Source organism: Schistocerca gregaria, chromosome 5 (genome assembly GCF_023897955.1).
Source record: "Schistocerca gregaria isolate iqSchGreg1 chromosome 5, iqSchGreg1.2, whole genome shotgun sequence".
NCBI lineage: Eukaryota > Metazoa > Arthropoda > Insecta > Orthoptera > Acrididae > Schistocerca > Schistocerca gregaria.
Genome location: NC_064924.1, coordinates 625491482 through 625506197, shown reverse-complemented (window position 1 = coordinate 625506197; position 14716 = coordinate 625491482).

Sequence of the window (14716 nt, the reverse complement as noted above, 5' to 3'; positions counted from 1 at the left end):
AAAAAATCTTAGCAGTCGTCTTCGGTTGTTTGCAGATGACACTGTCGTTTATCGACTAATGAAGTCATCAGAAGATCAAAGAAACTGCAAAACGATTAAGAAAAAATATCTGAATGGTGCGAAAAGTGGCAGTTGACCCTGAATAATGAAAAGTGTGAGGTCATCCACATGAGTGCTAAAAGGAACTCGTTAAACTTCGGTTACACGATAAATCAGTCTAATCTAAAAGCCGTCAATTCAACTAAATACCTAGGTATTACAATTACGAACAACTTAAATTGGAAAGAACACATGGAAAATGTTGTGGGGAAGGCTAACCGAGGCTGCGTTTTATTGGCAGGACACTTAGAAAATGTAACAGACCTACTAAGGAGGCTGGCTACACTACGCTTGTCCGTCCTCTTGTAGAATACTGCTGCGTTGTGTGGGATCCTTACCAGGTAGGACTGACGGAGTACATCGAAAAAGTTCAAAGAAAGGCAGCACGTTTTGTATTATCTCGAAATATGGCTGAGAGTGTCACAGAAATGACACAGGATTTGGGCTATTAATCACTAAAAGAAAGGCGTTTTTAGTTGCGACGGAATCTTCTCACAATATTCCCATCACCAACTTTCTCGTCCGAATGCGAATATATTTTGTGGGCACCGACCTACATAGGGTGGAACGATCTCCACTATAAAATAAGGGAGATGAGAGCTCTTACAGAAAGATATAGGTGTTCATTCTTTCCGCGCGCTGTAGGAGATTTGAATACAAAGGAATTGTGAAGGCACTTAAATGTGATTTGCAGAGTATCCATGGAGATGAAGATGTAGATGTTAAACAAACTTGCATTTTCGATGACTTTACTAATGATTTTCTTATGATGTTAGATTTGACTACAGACGGAGAAAGTGTACTTGTACTGTTAAAAAAGAAAAGAGAGCCATCATTGCTGCGACCTACAAGAAAATATTAATTTTTCTCGCTATACGCTCCTGTACGAAGCTGAATATATACCGTTCTGTAATAGTTGAGCACTGGGAATAACGCTTTTATGAAATAATAATTGTTATCTTAAAAGGTAAATTTTTCTCATTTCTGAAGTGAATATTAGGCTCATCTTTCCTCACCTAGTAACTACGATACAAAGTGCAAGCAACCAGAAGACTTGGGATTTTGAATGATAGGTGGTACTGTTTAATAGCATGGTCTTTTGGAATGAACAGATTTTATTTCGTGACAAGCGAAAATTTGTGGAACTTCTCCTATGGACAAAGACTACCATAGTTGTTTAGAATCGTATCCGTCTGAGTTGCTCTTCAATAACAGCGTCAATAAATTTTCAGAGATACATTACGACACAGATCTTGGAAAGCTTTTTCTTACGCTAGCTCCTAAGAAGAACTTTAACCTTGGGTGCCCACGGTCGCACTCTGGAGACGCCACGCATCACTTAAAAAGTAATAATTTACTCTTTTTCAGCCAAGATGATAGTAATTAAGCTCCACAGCACTAAACAATTCATTTTTGAGTACAAGGTCAGTTTCAATTTTCATATTGAAAAGTAACACTGAAGACAGATTTATTTAAATCGTTTAATACTTGGGAAGAGAGGGGACGTGGTAAGAGTAGGGAACAGTAGTTACGAGTAATTTTACACCCGAAAGTTTGAGGCTGCCTGTCCCTTTGTTCTTTTTTGCTTTTACCAGGAAGGGAGGGTCATTAGAAGGTGCTGTAAAAACGGACGCTATTGAAAATGTAATGACTGGAAATTACTGATTTTCAGCGATGTATCACGTCATGCCGCATGGCAAAACTGGTGGAAGTGTTTGGGTCTGTAAAATGCCTGGAGAACATCACCTACCATCGTGAGTCACACCAAAAGTGATGTATGCAGGAGATGGTGTTACAGTATGTAAATGTTTATCGTGGTTAGGGTGTGATGCCCTTATTGTGCATGTAATCTATCTCCCTTATTGTGCATGTAATTTACTTGCTCCTCCTTTGTTGTTGATACTGTCTACTACGGTACATCTACATCGACATCTACATGATTACTCTGCTATTCACAGTAAAGTGCCTTGCTGAGGGTTCAATGAACCACTTTCAAGCTGTCTCTCTACGTTAAACTCTCGAACAGCACGCGAGAAAAACAAGAAATTAAATTTTTCTGTGCGAGCTCTGATTTCTCTTATTTTATCGTTATGATCATTTCTCCCTATGTATATGGGTGCCAACAGAATGTTTTCGCAATCGGAGGAGAAAACTGGTGATTGAAATTTCATGAAAAGATCCCATCGCAACGAAAAACGCCTTTATTTTAATGATTGCCACTCCAATTCATGTATCATGTCTGTGACACTATCTCCCCTTTTTCGTGATAATACAAAACGAGCTGCCCTTCTTTGTACTTTTTAGATATCATCCGATGCGGATCCCACACCGTACAACACCACTCTTGAATAGGCCAGATAAGCGTGGGGTAAACAGTCTCTTTAGTGGACCTGTTGCACCTTCTGAGTGTTCTGCCAATGAATCATAGTCTTTCGCTTGCTCTACCCACAATGTTATCTATGTGATCGTTCCAATTTAGGCTATTTGTAATAGTAATCCCTAAGTATTTAATTGAATTTGCAGCCTTCATATTTGTGTGACTTATCGCGTAATCTAAATTTAGCTGATTTCTTTTAGTACTCATGTGAATAACTACACACTTTTCCGTATTGAGGGTCAATTGCCACTTTTCGCACCATACAGGTATCTTATCATTTTGTAAGTAATTTTGATAATCTGATGACTTTACAAGACGGCAAATGACAGCATCATCTGCAGACAATCTAAGACGGCTACTCAGATTATCTCCTATGTCGTTAATATAGGTCAGGAACAATGGAGGGCCTATGTTACTTCCGTGGGGAACGCCGGGTATTACTTCTGTTTTACTCGATGACTTTCCGTCTATTACTACGAACTGTGACCATTCTGACAGGATATCATGAATCCAGTCGCGCAACTGAGGCGATACGCCGTAGGCACGAAGTTTGGTTACAAGACGCTTGTGAGGAACGGTGTCGAAAGCCTTCTGGAAATCTAAAAATATGGAATCAATTTGACATCCCCTGTCGATAGCACTTATTACTTCATGAGTATAAAGAGCTAGTTGTGTTTCACAAGAACGATATTTTCTGAAACCGTGCTGACTATGTGTCAATAAATCGTTTTCTTCGAGGTACTTCATAATGTTCTAATACAGTATATGTTCCAAAACCCTACTGCAAATCGACGGTAGTGATATAATCCTGTAATTTAACGGATTACTTCTACTTCCCTTTTTGGGTATTTGTGTGACTTGAGCAATTTTCCAGTCTTTTCAGAAGATTCGATAGGAGTAAGATTTACGTCAAACTCATATTACACTCTATTTTACACTCCTGGAAATTGAAATAAGAACACCGTCAATTCGTTGTCCCAGGAAGGGGAAACCTTATTGACACATTCCTGGGGTCAGATACATGACATGATCACACTAACAGAACCACAGGCACATAGACACAGGCAACAGAGCATGCACAATGTCGGCACTAGTACAGTGTATATCCACCTTTCGCAGCAATGCAGCAATGCAGGGAGCCGATCGTAGAGATGCTGGATGTAGTCCTGTGGAACGGCTTGCCATGCCATTTCCACCTGGCGCCTCAGTTGGACCAGCGTTCGTGCTGGACGTGCAGACCGCGTGAGACGACGCTTCATCCAGTCCCAAACATGCTCAATGGGGGACAGATCCGGAGATCTTGCTGGCCAGGGTAGTTGACTTACACCTTCTAGAGCACGTTGGGTGGCACGGGATACATGCGGACGTGCGTTGTCCTGTTGGAACAGCAAGTTCCCTTGCCGGTCTAGGAATGGTAGAACGATGGGTTCGATGACGGTTTGGATGTACCGTGCACTATTCAGTGTCCCCTCGACGATCACGAGAGGTGTACGGCCAGTGTAGGAGATCGCTCCCCACACCATGATGCCGGGTGTTGGCCCTGTGTGCCTCGGTCGTATACAGTCCTGATTGTGGCGCTCACCTGCAAGGCGCCAAACACGCATACGACCATCATTGGCACCAAGGCAGAAGCGACTCTCATCGCTGAAGACGACACGTCTCCATTCGTCCCTCCATTCACGCCTGTCGCGACATCACTGGAGGCGGGCTGCACGATGTTGGGGCGTGAGCGGAAGACGGCCTAACGGTGTGCGGGACCGTAGCCCAGCTTCATGGAGACGGTTGCGAATATGGTCCTCGCCGATACCCCAGGAGCAACAGTGTCCCTAATTTGCTGCGAAGTGGCGGTGCGGTCCCCTACGGCACTGCGTACGATCCTACGTTCTTGGTGTGCATCCGTGCGTCGCTGCGGTCCGGTCCCAGGTCGACGGGCACGTGCACCCTCCGCCGACCACTGGCGACAACATCGATGTACTGTGGAGACCTCACGCCCCACGTGTTGAGCAATTCGGCGGTACGTCCACCCGGCCTCCCGCATGCCCACTATACGCCCTCGCTCAAAGTCCGTCAACTGCACATACGGTTCACGTCCACGCTGTCGCGGCATGCTACCAGTGTTAAAGACTGCGATGGAGCTCCGTATGCCAGAGCAAACTGGCTGACACTGACGGCGGCGGTGCACAAATGCTGCGCAGTTAGCGCCATTCGACGGCCAACACCGCGGTTCCTGGTGTGTCCGCTGTGCCGTGCGTGTGATCATTGCTTGTACAGCCCTCTCGCAGTGTCCGGAGCAAGTATGGTGGGTCTGACACACCGGTGTCAATGTGTTCTTTTTTCCGTTTCCAGGAGTGTATTTTCATTATTCGCTCAAAATATAAAAATTCGACTGATCAATCAGAGGCATGTTTACAACTACTTCAGTCTACGGTAATAACAATATTCCAAAGGATTTACTATTTCCCTTGAGGAACAAATTTTTATTAAGTTTGATTATTATTTCAAAAATGGGCCCACAAATAAACAAAATAAAGAGTACTTATTGCATAATTAATAATAGAAATTTTGTGTGAGCCAAATATTTCGTAATTTCAAATGTTTTTTAAAAAAAACTGTTTTGAACTGTACATTCAAACTTAGCACATATCAAATGTATCAACGAAAAAGTTGAAGTGGAATGGTGTCCTAGACTCCTAAGATGTACCTAATACAACACCTTTGAATGTCAATTTCGCTTAAGACCCCTGATCTCATTATTTTCTGCTCTGGTTTTAGTGTTAGACTAATGACGGGCTGCCAGGCGTCCATTGACATTGAGAAACGCCGTTGAAGATGCCCTCGGGAAAGTTCAAGCCGCCATCAAGGCTAAAGGTGGACGTGCCTCTTGTTAATGTTCAGCGTCCGGACGTTTTGTCGTGTATCGTGTGTAATCGGGAATTACCAGGATGAGAGAAATGACATGGAACGACTAGGTCCCTTTAACTAACACCACTTACCGTTTTGACAGCTAACATTTATTTTTTAAAGTAACAAGAGTTCCTCTTTAAAAAAAAATAAAAATTAAAAATTAAAAAATGAACGTGGGAGAATTCCAAGTTAATCTGCCATGTAAAATTTACACACTTGAAAAGCATTCAAATTTGCTCAATAACTCAGTTACCCCTTTAATGGCCTTGACAAGGTGCAAGGCTTCAACAATTATGGCGTTAAATTTAAATTAAAAATTTAAGAACAGCAAACGCTTAGAACTGAGCTCTAGATAAATTTCTGCACTTGAGTTCACAACCAAGACATTAGGCACAGACCCAAAATATAAATATGAACTACTTAACTAGACACTGCAGTTAGCTTTTACGGCTTACCTAAAGTGTTTACAACAAATAATTTAAATAAAATGTAGAACAATTTTACGCTTTGTATTAAACAGAACAATAGCATTAAAGGCAAAATTGCTAGTGCAAAGCCAATTAATCAGATAAAACACTCTGGACCGACGGGACAATTTCGTTTACAGTGCAAGTCAGGTAGCATGAGATACTCAGCTTGAGCACAGACAGTCTGGACATGCAACTGCAAACAAGTAGCAAGCCGCACTAGGACATGCTCGAGAGCCGTGCACACGACCGCAAGCAAGCCAGGTCCACACCAAGAAGCCGCCTACACGGGACGCTCTGCTGCCCACTTAGTTAGTACTTTGAACATACACAGAACATAAATGTCTTCCTGAATTACACTGTAGCTGAGAGTTGTTGTTTAGCCACGACTGCACTTACGGAATCTTCCCAATATGGTCATGTGAATAAGCAGATACGTGTTGCTGAAAAAGGTAAGGTGTAAAAGAGAATTACCCAAAGGGAACTGAAAATTCTTCCAGAAAGGCACATAAATGACACCATGGTAAGGTCTTACCATTAGCTACAGTTCATAACACACGAAAGTTAAGAACTGGGAAATAATAACACAAGAGAGCATACCAGCTTCTAAAGTATGGCGAGAACAAATATTAAAATTCAGAAAAATTTTGTTCCCTTGCATAAAACAATTTAGAAACAGGTGTATAATTTAAAAAAAACTAGATAATTCATAAGCACTGATATAATTATCTTGTGAAACGTGGGGCACATTACATAGTAATCCAAATCGCCAAAAGAGAATACGCTATGGCAATTTTTTAGAGAGAACCCTGACCAGCAGATTAACATAAGTGACTTTAAAGAACACATAGAACAGACAGAACAATAATTTGTACTAGAATCACATTCAGTCAGATAACTAAAGCGTGCATGGTAACTCAATTAATATAAAAATGAACATCAGCTCAAACAGCTCTAGGAGCGAGAAATCGGTGCACAGGTTTGAACGACCAGATACGCACGGCATAGGCGAACCACACCTTTCAACTTCTACTCAGCTCTCTCGAAGAAGAGTGAGCGACAATGCGGAAAAGACGTCCTGCCGATCCGCGAGCCGCTTCCATTGTTCTAAGCACTTCCTCTGGCCCCAAGCTCCTCGTTGCGCGAAGAATAAACGTAAACTGACAACACTGCGAGATTCCGAGGCCTCCCCCAATGCCGCTCTAGCGGCAGCTTTTGAAACCTAGACAGGGTAGCAACAACAGCACTGGGCAGTAACACGTGCCACATGGTGAGACGCCAGCTATTGATAGCGGGAAAGTGAAATGAGCCGCCATGGCGCATTTAGACTGATGCGTGATATATACTGAGATGAAAAAACTCATGGGATAGCTCTTACACAGATGGTGGAGTAACGCGTACACAAGGTAGAGAGCTGCGCGGATTGGCCGCGCGGTTTGAGGCGCCATGTGAGGACTTCGCGGCCCCTCCCGCCAGAGGATCGAGTCCTCCCTCGGGCATGTGTGTGTGTGTGTGTGTGTGTTTGTCTTAGCATAAGGTAGTTTTAGTTTAACACATTGGCTACCATGGTGTACTTGGGTTACCGACCCTTTGGGGCCATTTACTTTTTTCAATACCCTGCTTTAGTTTGCTCCAAGTAAACTTGTTAAGTGCAAATAAAGTGCTAATATGGCGTTTTAGTACCTTATTTTTTTTAAAACGTTTTTGTGTGAGTTACATATGATTCACAAAGCCCCAGAGTAAAGGTACCAGGGGTGTCATTTTCTATGTCACTAATAATTTTAGGTTTGTACTTCTGTCAGTTTTTCATTCCACAGCATTATTTAGGTACAGTTCCATTATTACTTTCCTGCGTTGTTGCTACAGTAGTATCAATAATAATTTTAGCTGCTTTGTTGCCTAGTTTTTACAGCTATGAAGTCTGGTTCTTCGACTGAATGTGGAGAGAAAACTCTTCTTCCCACCTTAACTGATGTGATTTCATCATGAAAACTTCCGGTTTCGCTTCTGGTCTCCTCTGGCAAAAATTCGTCTGAGCTATCACCAAATAAAGACACATAATATCCATCACTTATGTCCATAACTCGATATGGAAGCTGCTGTACATGCCTTTGTTAATCTTCATAACTTCTACGAGACATTTTCAGCGTTGTTTGCTCCATAACAAAGTGATATTGTGGCAGAAGAAAATGTCTCGTAGAAGTTATGAAGATTAACAATGGCATGTACAGCAGCTTTCATATCGAGTTATGGACATAAGTGATGGATATTATGTGTCTTTATTTGGTGATAGCTCAGACGAATTTTTACCAGAGGAGACCAGAAGCGAAACCGGAAGTTTTCATGATGAAATCACATCAGTGAAGGTGGGAAGAAGAGTTTTCTCTCCACATTCAGTCGAAGAACCAGGCTTCACAGCTGTAAAAACTAGGCAACCAAGCAGCTCTAACAGTGGTAGTGCCATAACTACTGCAGTTGATTCAGGTTCAATTGAAGTAAGTGTAATATCAGAAAGTTCTGAAGATGAAGATGACACACATAGATCGAATTCTAATGAGACTGTCTGGGGGCTAGTTACGTATAAAAATGGAAAAAACTTTACGTTTATTCATTCTAGTTCTGGTGTCAATGCTTCTGTTGCACTAACTCTCAAAGGCAAGACACCATACGATTTCATCAAATATTTTGTAACTGATGACATCTTATAATATGTGACTCAAAAACTAATCTGTCCACGTAATTTGTACATGGGAGCAGCCAGACGTAGGTGTACAGTGTGCTAATAAAAAATGAAGAATGAATTTGGACGAGAGCAGGCTGTCAAGAAATACAAACAAACTCCATGGAAATGTAACTCTTGCGACCCATATTTTTCGTAGAGTGTTTTTCCGTAAGCTCAGAGCATGCAGGTGTTAGAGAAACAAACTGGAATGACTCTAATTTTTCAATTCCATTCTTGTTTCAATTAGAGTTGAAGTATGTAAAAAAGAACTGAATGTGATTGGCAATCTACTATGTAAGTAGTATGTCAAACTACATAATAAAACGAAGAAAAGTCCAATACGACTGAGCCATGTCAGTTGTATATAACTCACGAATTCAAATGTCAATACCAACTCTTCAGCTCTTGACAACCGTAGGCCACGAACATGATTTTTTACTGGGGCCATAACCTACTATAACACCGAGTCACAGTAGACTCCTGTGAGTTACAACTGCACCACGGAGTATTAAAGAGAAAAATGTCCGTGAGTTGTATGTATTTCACCGGGAGTTACATTTGCACCACGTTGCCCAAAGAGAACACTTCCTGTGAGTTTTATTTAACTCACGTTGCGACGGGTCAGGCTCTTATCGCGCAGTTTCCTTTCCCTGAAAGAAAATCCACCTACTTCGTTTCTTAGGTAGTTGCTGCACTCGCCTCTCCTGATAGCAGCTACTGGAAAAATTGCAGAAAAGCAGTGTTGAAGAAACTGCAATTTAATAGCCGCTCACCGGAGGCCGCGATACATGTTTGCTGAAATACAATCTATGAGCAATCTTCCTAAATAAATTGAGTTATTGGAATGGTAGTAATTGTTTACTCAAACGAGAACGCGAAGTTGGTAATTCTATTTAAGCTCTTTATTGTCTTTAAGCCTGATCATCAGCCCGCTAATCTACGTTTGAAGAAAGTTCAGTTCACAATTCTATCCACACTCAAACCCCGCCAGAATTAGCTTTCAAAGTTACGGAATTTACTTAACTGCAACACAGACGATTTTCTAACATACACGTTTGCAGTCGATGTTCAATAATAGTTCGTTTTTTAACGTTAATGCTCGCCATAAGCACTTAGTAAAAGTTTACGAAGTACCGCCACGCTTTTAATTATTAAAGTTACTCGCGTCTTTCGCGGAACGAAAAGTCACAACTCGCTCAAACTCACACTACGCGTTACTGGACTCTTCCAGTCTCAAATCGCACAGTACCGAACCGATGAAGCCGTTTTATGACTTCATTTTACACATTATTCGCGAGGACACATCAAGCATGTCTCTTCTCGATCACAGTTCCTTCGCGACTCCTCATCCACTCGCGACTCACTCTCCTAGTCTGCTAACCGTCCTCGCATCTCTTTGGCTCACACATCACACAGCCAATCAGAATTAACTCTTTGGGTGCGCCTCGCGCCAAAATCTAGCACGCACCAGTCATGACTTCTGAATCATTTACGTCATGATTTCTTGTTACACAAAATTTACTGTATAATTTAACAAACCGAAAGGAAAACTAGACTTTACTTTATTTCCAGAAATTATTTAAATACTCGCGAACGTTCTGGCTGCTTGTACAATACCATACACTCTTGGACATCCGACATTCACTAATATGGGGAACCACTGGCGACTCTGTTCCCACGGTTACATCGTCTGAACACTTGCGAGTTCCAACCTAGATTTTATACACTTGCAAAGAATGGCGAATGTCCCTCTTTCATTCACTCAGGCACACTCATTCACTCTCACCTACTCATATAAAATAACTGTTCACAAAAATTCAAAACATTTATGGTTTTAACAAAGTTATAGGTGAATTTCTAAAAGTAAAATTCTCAAAATAAATACAAAAGCACGGAAGGTGATTTTGTTTCATAGTTTGAATGGTCACTGAAGGTGATCTATACATAATGGTATTTATTTAGACTCGAAAATTGTAGAAATTTGCGTTTTCTGTAAGATTTTTCTAATTTCCAAAATATGCAGGTTTCAAAGCTCAAATTTGGATGACTTATTTTTATTCATAACAGAAACTAGTATATTAACTTTTAATTTCCTCAGGTTCCTCAGTTAGAAGTTATTAAAGATGAAAGTTCCACGTTATACACGCGGCTAGTTAGCGCACAGGTCTTACATTCTCACGGTACAGACATGCCATATGGTCGTGACGTCAGACGAACGGACACCGGTAATCTGCCCGCTACAGCACATATGCTAATCTGATGGCTACTTTACAGTCTGTCTACATTTCACAGTAAATATTTGATAGAAAACTGTGCGCTCGCACTAGTTGCGACGCCACAACGTTGCAGTCAATGTGTTAAGTAGTGTGTTAGTCTAGGGACCGATGACCTTACCAGTTTGGTCCCTGAGGATTTCACACACAACTGAACAAGGTAGAGAACGGCAGTACATTGACGGAGCTGACATTTATACGTAGGTGTTTCATGAGAAAATGTTTCTGCAAATGGCTATGGCCGCAGGGCGAGAATCAACATCCACAGTGAGGTATTAAAAGACTTTGAACAGGGTATGGTAATTGAAAGTAGACGCGTGGGGCGTTACATTTCGGATGTAGTTAGGGAATTCCAAATTTCAATATATCCAGATCCACAGTGTTAAGAGTGTTCTGTGGATAACGAATATTAGCTGTAACCGTGGACAATAAAGTCCAGACGGCCCTCGCTTAGCGACCAAGAGCAGCGACATTTGCTTAGAGTTGTCACTGTCAACAGACAAGCAACACAGAGTGAAGTAACGGCAGAGACCAATGTGGAACGTACGACGAACGTATCCCTTAAGACAGTGCGGCGAAATTTGGAGTTAGTGTGCTACACCAGTGAACGACCGACGCGATTGTCTTCGCTAACAGCACGACATCGCCTGCAGCACCTCCTCTGGTATCGTGACCATATCGTTTCGACCCCAGGCAACAAGAAAACCGTGGACTCGTGAGATGAGTCCTGATTTTAGTTGATAAGAGCGGATGGTAGAGTCCGAGTGTGACGCAGACCGAAGTTATCAATAAGGTACCATGCAAGCTGTTGGTGGCACCATAATGGTTTAGGCTGCGGTTACAAGGAATGGACAGGGTGCTTTCATCCAACGTAACAGACAACTGACTGGAAATGGTTACGTTTGTCTATTAGTAGCCAATCATTGATTATACATTCCCAAACAACGACGCAACATTTCAACTGGGTTGCAACTGTTATCGCATGGTTCGGAGAACATTCTGAAAACTTCACGCGAGTGATTGGATCCGTCATGATTCCCATCGAATATTTATGTGACGTAATCAAGAGGCCACTTCGTGCACAACTTCCTGTACCCGGGCACTTCCGCAATTATGGAGGATTAGAGAAGCAGCATGGCTGTGTATTACTCGAGCGGACTTCCAACAACTTCTTGAGTCTATGCTGCACTAAGCCGGGCAAAGAGATGTCCGACACGATGTTTGGAGGTTGTTGTTGTTGTGGTCTTCTGTCCTGAGACTGGTATGATGCAGCTCTCCATGCTACTCTATCCTGTGCAAGCTTCTTCATCTCCCAGTACCAACTGCAACCTACATAGTTCTGAATCTGCTTAGTGTATCCATCTCTTGGTCTCCCTCTTTCATTTTTACCCTGCAATACTAAACTGGTGATCCCTTGATGCCTCAGAACATGTCCTACCAACCGATCCCTTTTTCTGGTCAAGTTGTGCCACAAACTTCTCTTCTCCCCAATCCTATACAATACTTCCTCATTAGATATGTGATCTACCCATCCAGTCTTCAGCATTCTTCTGTAGCACCACATCTCGAAAGCTTCTATTCTCATCTTGTCCATGTTTCATTCCATACATGGCATTCTCTTCTTCAGAAATGCTTTCCTTGCCATTGCCAGTCGACATTTTATATCCTCTCTACTTCGACCGTCATTAGTTATTTTGCTCCCCAAATGGCAGAACTCCTTTACTACTTTAATTGTCTCATTTCCTAATCTAATTCCCTCAGCATCACAAGACTTAATTCAACTACATCCCATTATCCTCGCCGGCCGCGGTGGTCTCGCGGTTCTAAGCCGGAGCCGTGCGACTGCTAAGGTCGCAGGTTCGAATCCTGCCTGGGTTTCAGCTTATGCAGGCCCCATCTCCTTATATTCCCACCTTTCTGCAGTTTCTTCAGTTTTATTCTACAGTTCATAACCAATAGATTGTGGTCAGAGTCCACATCTGCCCCTGGAAATGTCTTACAATTTAAAATCTGGTTCCTAAATCTCTGTCTTACCATTACATAATCTATCTGACACCTTCTAGTATCTCCAGGATTCTTCAATGTGTACAACCTTCTTTTATGATTCTTGAACCATGTATTTGCTATGATTAAGTTATGCTCTGTGGAAAATTCGACCAGGCGGATTTCTCTTTCATTCCTTACCACCATTCCATATACACCTATTACGTTTCCTTCTTTTCCTTTCCCTAGCATCGAATTCCAGTCACCCATGACCATTAAATTTTCGTCTCCCTTCACTATCTGAATAATTTCGTTTTCGAGGGCTATCCACAAAGTAAATTACGTTTTGGAAGAAAAAATAAATAAAGTATTGGAAATTTTTTTGTTATATACAAATGAAAGCCACACTTAAGTACTACTTTTCTACATAGTTGCCATTTAAATTAAGGCACGTATCGTAGCGATGGACGAGCTTGGAAATTCCTTCGTCGTAAAATTCGGCCGCCTGCGCCTTCAACCGCGTGGTTACCTCTTCTTGAAGCTGTGCGTTGTTATCAAAACGCTGCATAGCCAACCACTTCTTCATTGCTGGGAATAAGTAGAAGTCGCTCGGCGGATGAGGAAACAACTCCCACTTAAAAGATTCGAGAACTTCACGAGTGGCATTTGCCGTGTGGGCCCGGGCGTTGTCGTGAATCACCAAGACCTTTGAGCTCAACTTTCCCCTGCCCTTGTTTTGTATTGCTCTTCTGAGGTTGTGCAGAGTTTGGCAATGCCTTTGAGACTTTATTGTAGTGCATCTTTCCAGGAAATCCACAAAAATCACACCTTTTCTGTCCCAAAAGAGGTAACCACGTGGTTGAAGGCGCAGGCGGCCGAATTTTACGACGAAGGAATTTACAAGCTCGTCCATCGCTACGATAAGTGGGTTAATGTAAATGGCAACTATTTAGAAAAGTAGTATTTAAGTGTGGCTTTCATCCGTATATAATAAAAATAATTTCCAATGCTTTATTTATTTTTAATTCCATAAGGTAATGTACTTTGTGGATAGCCCTCGTATTTCATCATACATTTCTTCAATTTCTCGTCATGTGCAGAGCTTGTTGGCATGTAAACTTGTACTACTGTGGTAGGCGTGGGCTTCGTATCTGTATTGGCCACAATATGTGTTCACTATTCTGTTTGTAGTAGCTTACCCGCATTCCTCTTTTCCTATTCATTATTAAACCTACTTCTGCATGACCCCTATTTGATTTTGTGTTTATAACCCTGTAGTCATCTGAACAGAAGTCTTGTTCCACCTGCCACCAAACTTCAGTAATTCCCACTATATCTAACTTTAACCTATCCATTTCCCTTTTTAAATTTTCTAACCTACCTGCCCGATTAAGGCATCCGACATTCCACGCACCGATCCGTAGAACGCCAGTTTTCTTTCTCCTGATAACGACATCTTCTCGAGTAGTCCCCGCCTGGAGATCCGAATGGGAGACTATCCTACCTCCGGAATGTTTTATCGAAGAGGACGCCATCATCATTTAACCATACAGTAAATCTGCAAGCCATCGGGAAAAATTACGGCCGTAGTTTCCCTTTGTTTTCAGCCGTTCGCAGTACCAGCACAGCACAGCAAGGCCGTTTTAGTTAGTGTTACGAGGCCAGATCAGTCAATCATCCAGACTGTTTCCCCTTCAACTGCTGAAAAGGCTGCTGCCCCTCTTCAGGAACCACACGTTTGTCTGACCTCTCAACAGGTACCCCTCTGCTGTGGTTGCACCTACGGTACGGCTTTCTGTATCGCTGAGGCACGCAAGCCTCCCCACCAACGGCAAGGTCCATGGTTCATGGGAGTAGTGTTAGGAGGTACCCCTTGACTTTTGTCACCTCA